This window comes from Juglans regia, chromosome 4 (assembly GCF_001411555.2).
Source record: "Juglans regia cultivar Chandler chromosome 4, Walnut 2.0, whole genome shotgun sequence".
Classification (NCBI taxonomy): domain Eukaryota; kingdom Viridiplantae; phylum Streptophyta; class Magnoliopsida; order Fagales; family Juglandaceae; genus Juglans; species Juglans regia.
In genome coordinates, this window is record NC_049904.1 from 10,875,973 (window position 1) to 10,887,718 (window position 11,746).

At 36.1% G+C, this 11,746-nt stretch overlaps 1 non-coding gene across 1 annotated transcript; it reads left to right on the plus strand.

The window, feature by feature from the left end:
• The first annotated feature begins 3,118 nt into the window (after positions 1–3,118).
• LOC118348368 lies at positions 3,119–3,226 on the plus strand. The gene has a single exon (XR_004801462.1). It is a non-coding gene; the product is annotated as a small nucleolar RNA R71 (small nucleolar RNA).
• The last annotated feature ends 8,520 nt before the right edge of the window (positions 3,227–11,746 follow it).

The window sequence follows — 11,746 nt, forward strand, 5'->3', positions numbered from 1 at the left end:
CTGCAATTGGTGCGCTTACTGAGGTTACTATTCACTCCGAAAAAGTGAATCATAAACTTAGCAGTAAAAATTTCTAAATATTCATATTAACCTACAATGAAAATCGTTTACCGAAATTCAACCTCGAAGTGCCCCTAAAAATAATTTCATAGTTTCAAACAGTCGTTTCATTTGAAAATATGAAAATAAACTTATTGAGCCATAAAATCCTAAATAATCCACTGAGTCTAAAGGCATAGACCATAATGCATTTTGACACTTCTAACCACCTCAAATTAATAAAACTCATATTTCTAGCCCCATAGTGAGTGATAACACTGACTATGTTGACAGACTAAAACCTATACGATTGGTCGATTCGTAAAAACTTATAGGGTTTTCACGAGATTCCTAAAGTCAACAGAAATTCCACTATTGAATTTCTAACGGGCTGTTACATATGTCACGCATAAGCAATTTACACAAGGGTTTAGAAATGGAGCTAAACCCTTGTATAAATCTCCTATAGAACCCAACATGTCCTAAAAATGACCTAATGTCCTTCACAGTTTTAGGAGTGGGAAGCCTAGAAATTAGGTCTATTTTAGACTTGTCCACCTCAATACCCCTTGGGGATACTATGTGCCCCAATACAATACCCTGTTGAGACATAAAGTGGCATTTTTCCCAATTTAGCAGCAATTGCTTCTCTTCACACCTAGCCAAAACAACTTGCAAGTTAGTAAGACAATTCTTAAAGGTGCCCCCAAAAATAGAGAAGTCATCCATGAATACCTCTAAGCTGTTTTCAATTAAATCACTGAATATGCTTAGCATGCATCTCTGAAAAGTTGCTGGAGCATTACAACGCCCAAAGGGCATTCTTCTAAATGCAAAAGTCCCAAATGGGCAGGTAAAAGTAATTTTTACTTGATTCTCAGGAGCTATTTCAATTTGATAATAGCTTGAGAACCCATCTAAAAAATAATAGAAGGCATGGCCAGCAACGTTTTCCAAGACTTGGTCAAGGAATGGTAAGGGGAAATGATCCTTTCTAGTGGAAGCATTAAGCTTCCTATAGTCAGTGCACATTCTTCATCCTATGGTTAGTCTTGGGGGTACTAATTCATCTTTTTCATTCTTTAGCATAGTCAATCCAAATTTCTTTGGGACCACTTGGAAGGGACTAACCCACTTATTGTCAGAGATGGGGTAAATTATACCCACATCCAGTAACTTGAGGACTTCATTCGTCAATACTTCCTTCATTGAAGGATTAAGACTTCTTTGTATTTCCCTAGAAGGCTTAGAATCCTCCTCCAAATAAATCTTATGAGTGCAAATTAAAGGGTTGATAGCCTTAATGTTAGCCAAGGTCCAGACTACGGCCTTTTTATGTTTTGTTAGGACCTTCAATAGTTCTTCTTCTTGTCTATTAGTTAGACGAGAAGATATGACCACTGGGAGGGTACTATTAGGTCCCAAAAAGGCATACTTGAGTTCTGCTGGTAGGGGCTTGAGATCCAATGCTGGGATAAGCTCCTTTACTTCCCTTTCTGCTGCTAGTGTTGTGTTGAGCTGTTCCACTTTGGGTATCCATTCTGCTGGCTCTCCTTCATGAAAAAAAGCCATTGGTCTGTTAGTAGAGTTTAGCATTTCAAAATCATCTCCAAAATTTTCAGCAATCAGAGGGAAACATTCTGAAATGATGCTCTCCAACAGGTTGACTTCTTGAGGTTCCTCTACTTCCTAGGGTTCTCTGCACAGATTAAATATGTTCACCTCTAGAGTCATATTACCAAAACTCAGTTTCAAAACTCCACTTCTACAGTTTATTAATGCATTAGAAGTAGCAAAAAATGGTCTTCCCAAAATTACAAGAGCTTGGAAAACAGAGTTAACAGATAGCTGCATATTAAGGACAATAAAATCTACTGGATAGTATAACTTATCCACCTGATCTAGAACATCCTCTTCCACCCCATTTGGTATTTTTATTGACCTATTAGCTAGTTGCAAAGTGAGCTTGATTTCAGTTCTCCCAGTCCCAATTTCTCATATATAGTGTAAGGCAACATATTCACACTAGAACCTAAGTCTAGTAAAGCATGGCCAATTTTAGAATTCCCAATTATGTAGGCAATAGTAGGGGATCCAGGGTCCTTATATTTGGGAGGAGTGTTGTAATCTGTTGAATAGCATCTAGTAAGGGTGTATTGATCCTTAGTTGCTTGAACACTTCTAGAATCTCAGCCTGATTCTTTTCTTTATGAGAAACTGCTAGCCTAGTGAGAGTCCTCCCCCATTTCCAACACTTGATGGATTTGACCTTGAGGATTAGGTTGTGGTTGTGCGGGGAATTTCCCTTTCTCTTGAATGCTCAAAGTTGAAGTGATTCTTGTCGAAGATCCTCCGAGGTCATTGATTGCTTGAGAATTTTGGTTGTTTATTGTTGCTTTCCCTTGCATGAACTGTTGTAGGTTGGTTGCCATCTGGTGGACAGTCTCTTCCAGGTTTCTCCTTTGGTTCACAGCTACAGGTGCAGGGTATTGGGATGACCCTTGCACATCTGGATGCACACTTATTGCATACTGATGAGGCACAGATGGATGAGATGAGGACTGAGATGTCTACTCATTCCTGCAATTGAAGTTAGGGTGGCTCCTCCAATTGGGATTGTAGGTGTTTGAGAAGGGACCTACGAAAGGTTTTGCAACCATGTTAACAACATTAACTTGATCTAAAAGAACTTCTTTAAAAGCTGGGATTGTAGGGCAATCACTAGTGGTATGCCTATCTCTTCACAGATATTCCATTTGTCTAGAATTTTTTGAACAACTTGAACTTCATTAGTTTATTAACATCTATGGTCTCTAACTTTCTAGAAATCATAGACAACCTAGCATGCAAATCATCTACTTCTTTCAAATTATACTTACCTCCTCTAGTGATGGTTTTAATAGGCTTAGTCCTATCATACATATCTGAAATGTCTCGTGATTAAGCATTTTCAGATAAGTAGCCAAAGTACTCAAAAGCTTCCTCGGGTTCTTTATTAAAAAACCACATTATTTCCACAAACGGCCTTATCTTGGGTTGCAAACCCTCATAGAAAAAACTGATTATTCTCCAGTTTTCATACCCATGGTGAGGGCATGCATTAAGTAAATCTTTGAATCTTTCCCAACACTGATAAAAAGTCTTAGTGTCTTTTTGAGCAAAATTCATAATCTGTCTTTTTAATGCATTAGTTCTATTATAGGGAAGAATTTTTTAAGGAACTTAGTTTGCATTTCCTGCCATGTCCCTATTCACCTAGGCCTTAATGAATTCAAGCAGGTTTTAGCCTTATCTTTTAGAGAAAATGGGAACAATTTGAGTCTAATTATCTCCTCTGTATAGGTTCTGTTCATGGGTTCTCAGATTCCTTAATATGCAAATATGGGTTCTCAGACTCCATTCCATGGAAATGAGGTATTAAAGGAATCATGCCAGGTTTAAAATTGAAGTTGTTTGCATTTAGAGGTTGTATAATGCATGAGGGTGAGCTAGTCCTAATAGGTTGCAAATAATCCTAGAGTGTCCTGTTATGATTACCCATTCTCCTCTCATCTTGTTCTTCCTCAGCCATGGTACTAGAATTTTCAGAAGATGACTCAAATGAAAGTGATTCACAATCAGAATATGTCACAGATTTTGTTCTGACCAATCGAGATGAGTGGTCTCTACTACAAACAGACATGCAAATACCCAACAAAACCACCAGACTAACACCAAGGTTGATGTATAGTAATATCAAAAAGTGAGCAAATGACAACCAAACTTACAGACAGTATTATCCAAAATTAACAAAAGAAGGAAGAGAGAATGAAGAGGTTCACACTCAGTCACCCATTATCACAACAATGTTTATGACAGTTCTGTAAATTTCCTTTAATCTTCAGCAACGACGCTAAAAACTTGTCTCTCTTGTTAAAGTGCCCTCAAGTGCAGAAGGTGTCCATTTATTGTACAATGGGAGTCCCAAGGTCAATTTCACAGGGATTAAGACATTTTATGACCCAAAATTGTAATGTTATGAAGCTGGAATGAAAGGTTGAAGTATTTACTAAAGAAACATCCAAAGTGACAAGAAAACAGCCAAGTGACAGGTCCTTGGCAATAGTTTTGAACCAGATTGCACAAGGGTCTCAAGTTAAGTGATCCAATGAATTTTGATTTTTTTTTTCAAAGAGAAATGAAGCTGTAAAAATTGTATTTGATGCAAATAGATGTAAGCTAATTAACTGAAGGAAACTGAGAATCGGTTTTTAAAGAAATCAAATGTAGAAATCAAATATTAACTTCTAAGGGACTTTTGGTCGAACACCTAAGCTTCAGAGCTCCTTTTCACATATGGGGTTCAAGGGAATTTAAAGATTTCACAAGTTCCTTCAAATACTTTTTTAGTCGAGAATAGAGCATTTGGATGATGTATATGATGCATGCATTCACAAGGTAATTTCTGAATAACCTCAATAAACTTCCTATCAAACCAAACATTTAGTGTGCTACTTAGGATTAGGGTTCTACACGTCTCAAGCATCCATCATGCCTTTAATCAATGATGGACCAAGAAGGGGTAGAAAACCCTAATTGCGGCATTGAATCACAGTTGATATAAAACTTACAGAGATAACGAGTTATGTGACGCCCCCAAATTCCGCTTGGGATCGGACGAACATTTGAAGCGTCGAGACATGCAATACAAGGTTACCTGCCCCCGTTTATGACATATAAGATGCAATATTCCTAACATACATCTAGCATTATGCAATATTCGTAGCGGATAATTTTTTCTTCAGCAATACTATGCACCAAACCGAAATATCCCAAATACTTAAAACATATTTCATACATAATGACGTACTAAACAACTGAGATCACAACAATAGTCCATATGGTTGTGATCAAAAGAGTGCTGGAGATTGAACTCCACAAATACAAGTAGTAACCTGAGATAACTATTGTACTACCATCTACGTCACACCATCGCTTAGTCGATCGTTTCTAGTTGGTCGATTCTCAATTCTCCTTCAGATCCTATAATAAGATCTACCATTCGGGGGGAATGGTAGTTGGGACTACCACAGTGAGATTTGATTACAAATCTCAGCAAGTTAACAGGAAACTTCCACACAGGTTAATGATGCATGCATGGTAGTAAAAGCGTGAATGCATAATCAAATCATAAGTAATCATAGCATAACTTGACATACAATAAAACATAACTGGCATAACTTAAACTGAAACTGAAGCTCAGCATGAACGTGACTTGAAACATAACATGGACTTGAAACATAGCATGAACGTGAACTTGAAACATAACATGAACTTAAAACATAACATGAACGTGAACATGTATAATTTGAACATGAACTTGAACATAACTTGAACCTGAGCATGACATAACATAAATGTGAACTTGGAACATAACGTGAACGTGAACATAACATAACATGAACTTGAAACATATTCTTGCCTCATGGGATTACCATGATTGCGTGAACGTAAACTTGAACATAACATAACGTGAAACATGACTTGAACTTGGAATCTTATTCAATAGACTTAATCATTAAAGTGACCATATGGGTGCTACACATGTCCCCTTGAGCCGTGTGTCCCTGCCGATTACCGCATCACATCACATGTGTCTATACCAACTGTGAGTGCGTTAATACGTACTCCACAGTTGTTGTGGCCCCACGTATTCTACGTGTCACAATTGTTGTGTCTCACATAGTATATGCTCCACAGTTGTTGTGGCCCCATATTTCATGCTCCATAATTGTTGTGACCCCATGACTTATTTGTTTGTGCCACACTTGCTGTGGACACACGTAACATAATGTGTGGCACCATCGGCGTTAGTGCCTGGCGCGCTCCGGTGACCAGCTAATTAGGCTCCATTCACAACCTGTTGACTGTTCTTCGTCAACCCAGGGAATTTCACACCTATTTAGACACTCCAGCGTGAACAAAGGAGTTCCACTAGGATATTACCTCATCCTAGTGCTTAGGGTCGTGATTGACATGAATAACTTAACTGGCATACATGATATTTCGTAACGTGACGTGACATGAAAGACAGAAGTCCTAACGTAGCATAACGTTACATGAACGTAAGACGATAGACATGACATACTTCAAGGCATAAATGTAACAGAGAACATTTCATAACATGGATACATGTAACATGAAACATTTCGTAACATGGCATACCATATAACAAACAACATTTCTTAACATGGCGTAACATGTGACAGTGAATATTACATGACATGAAATACATGTAAAAATGGCATACTTAACTTAAAATGACATACTTGCAATGTATAGTAATACGTGACAGAATATCTTGTGTAACAGATGAATAATTCATGACAGAATAAATTCTATGTAACAGATAAATATGCAATGCCTTGGCATGGCACATATGATAACATGCATACATACACTTTAGTTCCCTTACTTATCACTCATACACATTAAACTGATAGTAAGTTAAAAGCTAATTTACCTCGATCTTCGCAGTTCGAGACAAAATTCAAGTGCGATCATGAGAAACTGAAAGTAGTGATTTCTAAAAATTAAAACTTAATCACTAACAATTAAGAATATGGAGAAATATTAACTTAGAGTAAAATTACCATTTTACCCTTGACATGTGGAAAAATGACCATTTTACCCCTAACCTAAGGATTTTGCATCCTAACTCCAAAGATCACCAAAATTTACATACCTTATGTAAATTTTGTCCTAAATTCAAATATCAATTCAGAAAAATTTAAAACTAAACACAACCATCAAAACTCTATATGGCCGAAACTTACAAAGCTATTTTCTTTGATTTTTGTTGTAATTCTTTCAAATCTCAAAACTCATGATTAAACCAAAATTTTTCTTCTACTATACTCATAACATATTCCTAAGAATAATCATGTTTTGAATCATGAACAAAATTCATCAAAATCACTAAAACCATACTTGAACTTTTTGGTTTTTCTTCTAAGTTCAAAACAGAATTTTGTTTCTAACTTGTTTTGGTCAACCTCTTGATCCATGACTTATAAAGATGTGATCTTCAAACCCAAACATCTCATGGTTTAAAAAGATGTTCTAAAATAGATCCAAGTATCAAAATCAAGATCACATGGTTAAACATCAACCAAAACATAAATTTAGCCAAGAACATAAACTGAATACCTCCTTGCATAAAATTTCATATCTTCGAAACTAACATTAAATTTCTTCAAAATAATATTCTAACATGTATATAAGATGCTTAGGATCTTCCAATAAAAATATCAAAGCCATTGGAATAAGATTAAACCATAAAAGATTTAAACTTTCTCAAAACAGAAACTGTTTTTCCTCCTCCAGTTTCTAAGTTTCTAGACCTAAGAAAATATTTCACCAAAACTTTTAATCATCCAACAAATCCTCAACCAATAATCATATACACATGTTAACAGTACTCCATAAAAATTTCGGACCAAGATCTATTCATTAGCTTGGTCAAAAACTCCAAAATGTAACACACTCTCCAGTTTATCGCCCAGAATGACCTTTCTGGGGTATAAACGACTTTTTACCAATCAAATGATATCCAAATGGAACCAATAAGGTATCCACGTAAACTAGACTCCAAAAGAAAGAACTTTCATGAAGGAAAATTTACGAGAAAACACTTACAAAAGCTTCGAAACAGGCGTTCAAAAGAGGTACGAAAAACTGTCCGAGAGTGTCTTTTGTGTTCTATGAAGGAAAAGTGTAAAGGAGAGTTGCTTTTCGTGGGAAGTGGACTGGAGTGCCTCTTACACAAGCTATGGAAAGTGATAGGACTGAAGGCAAGGTTGAGTGTTGGCCTTTTCTTCTCATAAAAATCAGTCCAAGATCTTTTCTCAAGGTGGAGTGTAAGAATGAATGAGTGAGGTGGCCCTTTAGCTTTGTATTCCAATAACCTTCTAGGCCCTTCTTGTAAAGATCTGACCAGCCAAGTGGGGGTACAAAACTTAGCCATGAAGCAATCCTATGGTGACCAAATTTGTGGGCCTAAACCGAATGGGCCTAAATTTTGGGGTTTAAAGAGGGTTTGGGTTGCTATCAAGCCCAAATCCAATATCACTTGGCCCAATCAAATTTTCAAGGTTAGCAAGGTTGGATAATGATATTCTAACACAAATTTGAAGGATTAATAGCATGTGGAAGTGATTTAATCAAGTGATTAAACATAATGCTAGAATCGGATTAGAAAGGGTTTAGGGGCCAACTTTAGGGTTTGGGAAACCGTTTACGGTTTCGGTTTCAACCAAGCTTTTGGGCTTTCAATTGAATTCCCACCATTTAGGATTTTACTAGGATTGAAAACCTCTTTGGTCTGGTATAATTTGGTTAAGCAGATGAACAAAGTTTTGCTTAAGTAGCATGATTTCACAGCTTGATTCTTTCAAATCCATCAAACGCTCCTCATGGTGCCAAATGTCTAATATTATTCACTAAGTGTGGCTAAGATCTTGCCAAGTGTCCAAATAAAATTTCTCTAATCTAATTTGGACATTCCACACTGTGATTTTGAAACACTGCAATTGGTGCGCTTATCAAGGTTACTATTCACTCCAAAAAAGTGACTCATAAACTTAACACTAAAAATTCTTAAATATTCATATTAACTGACAGTGAAAATCGTTTACCGAAATTCAACCTCGAACTACCCCTAAAAATAATTTCATAATTTCCAACAGACGTTTCGTCCGGAATTATGAAAATAGGCTATTGCGCCATAAAATCCTAAATAATCCACTGAGTCTAATGGCGTAGACCATAATGCAATCTGACACTTCTAACTATCTCAATTAAATAAAAATTATATTTCTAGCACCATAGTGAGTGATGAGATTGACTATATTGACAGACTAAAATATATGCGATTGGTCGATTCGTAAAATCTTATGGGGTTTTCACGAGATTCCTAAAGTCAATAGAAATTGCACCAATGAATTTCTAGCGGGCTGTTACAAGTTAATTGAAAAGGAAATCGAAAAACCCCCAATGAAACCCCACCGATTGAAGGATTCCCTCACTTAGGTTTTGAAATTACTCACTGATGGTATAAGAAACTGAACTAACAATTAGCCAAGATAACATTCAAAAAATAAAATGCAAGAATGAACCCTCAAGGGAAAAGAAGGAAAGGGTTTCTTTCCAATAGCTCTCTATTACTCCCAATACTCTCCCTGTAATGTGATTTTTTTTTCACTGCACACCCTGGCCTACCTTTAACCTCCCCTTCCCGATCCTCTCCTGTGCCATCAACTGATTTTCCTCTCTCTTATTGCTGCCAGTTTGTTGCTCCCTCTTGTTACATGCAGTTCCTCATGTCTGTAGAAGGTTAGGGTTGAGAGAAAACAAACGTGGCTTAGCTTGAGGGGAAGGGTCGTGTGTAAGCTGAAGTTGTTTTAATTTTTTCTAAGTGTAAGTGTGCGTGTGTTAGTAACTGAGGCCCCTTTAGTGCATAGTGGCCCAATTGACTCTGTATCTTTTTCTTTTGACCATGTGATATCATTCTCTCAATTATAATGAATAAATAAGCATGTGTAGTGTATTTTCAGACCAACTTTCCTAAATTCCATGCTTATTTACTACATTATTTCAACTTCATCATAAAAGAAAACCACAAATGAATGCACGGACATGTACTTTGAAGTAAAACTTTGACATATGCAACATAGACTTTTTCATAAGACATCTTTTCATTTTTTAAACTCTTAACATATGTTCATATCATTTGAGCTCAGGTCCTTGTTCTTGTCATAACATATCATGCCATTTCTTATCATTTCATAACATATCATATTGTGATCATATCACATTATTTCGTGTCATTTCATATAATATCATAACATATCATGACATAACATAACATATCATGACATACCATATTGTATCATAACATGGAGCTCAAATGTTTTGTTCATTTCATAATTCACATGGTTGGATACCTCACGGCTTCCCTAAGTACCGTGTGTTCCCCGTTAGTTACCACATCAACCAACGATCCACTTGATTGAGGTGACTACGTCATAACATAAACATATTTTTTACAGTAGTTCGCTTATTTCGCCTTCATTGTATGGCACCCACTAGCTTTAGGTGCAACCTCGCTTCTGTATCCTTTCCATAAGGAACCATTCGAGACCCGTCGATTGTACTTCATCGACCCAGGGGTCTCCACTTGACTTTAAACACTCTCAAGTGGACATGGAGTTCTACTAGGGTATTTCCCTGTCCTAGCATTTGGGGTCGTGATAAAACATACTTTGACCTTTCATTTTGAAAACATAGACCCAAATGCATGAGACATGGACACATGATGATACACTTTATCATACTCATGTAACATGTAAAAACCAAAACATATATTCCAATTAGCAACATGCATCTCGCACTATGGCTTGAAAATATTAGAGCATGCAATCATATGACGAATACACGTAAGTATAGTCAAATCATATTATCCAAAACACAAAACAGATTTTTATATCCTTAATATAGCCTTGGCCTATTCAAACAAGTCCTCCAAACATGGATTTTCATTATCACAACACATATACTCATACTTCTACACATTCATATATCAAAACAAGCATGCATAGCACATATACATGGCATATTTGAAATATACTTCAACAAATCATCATGAAAACAATACATCTCATCCTTTTATCAAAACCGAGCATACAAATAACAAGATTCAAGCAATGATAAACAAACAAGAGTTCACGAAATATATACAAGTGTTATCAAGAGTAAGTTGAAAGTTTACTTACAAAAATCCAACGTATAAAATAGCAAAATCTAAAAAACATATTAAGACATATTAGAAGACGACTAGAGAAATCCTAATCTCAAAATAAGGGTGAATGTGAGGATCTAAGGTTTCTGAAAATGCTTTCTCATGGAAAAAAAACCCTAGAGTCCAAAACCCTCAAAGGACAAAACCCTAGCCTTTCTTCCAAGTGGTGGTTGTGGCCTTCATCTACCCTAGACCTCATGTTCATGTGCTTAAGAACATTTCGGGTTTCTTCTTCCCTTGAAGAAAAACACTAGTTTCTAAAGTGAAAGTGTGTGTTCATGTGAAAGAAACCCTAAACCGAAACATTGTGTGTGTGTTCTCTCTCTTTGGCCATGTATGGTGTAGCAAGAAAAGTGAAATAATTCTTACCTCTGTGTGCTCTTCCTCTAGTTGAAAAGTTGAAGGAGAAATTGTTTGCGAAAAAATATATCTGCAAGTGCACATAATCATAACAAGTAGTAAATTGTTTTAAAGAAAACGAATATAGAACCCACATAGAATAATTATGCTATTGAGTATTGAAATTGACTAAATTAATTACTATTTGGAAAACCAAAATTTGAAGAACGGTTTATCTAAATTAAACTGAAGAAAAGAACATTAAAATTAAGATTTTAAAAATAACAAGAATAGATCTAGAGCATTGATTTCACCTAGCAAATCCCACACTATGTTTTCTTCCTTGTTATAGAATCCCAATTATCCCAAGTTACTGATAATAATCCCTTAACTATTCAATATTTTCTCTTGAACAATATCAAAAATATCTCCAACTAATAACTCCATATCTCTATGTAAATTTAACTAATTGGAGACTCATTAAGTTTTTTAGATTTTTCTGGAAAATCACACTAGTCGCGGTAAAGCATC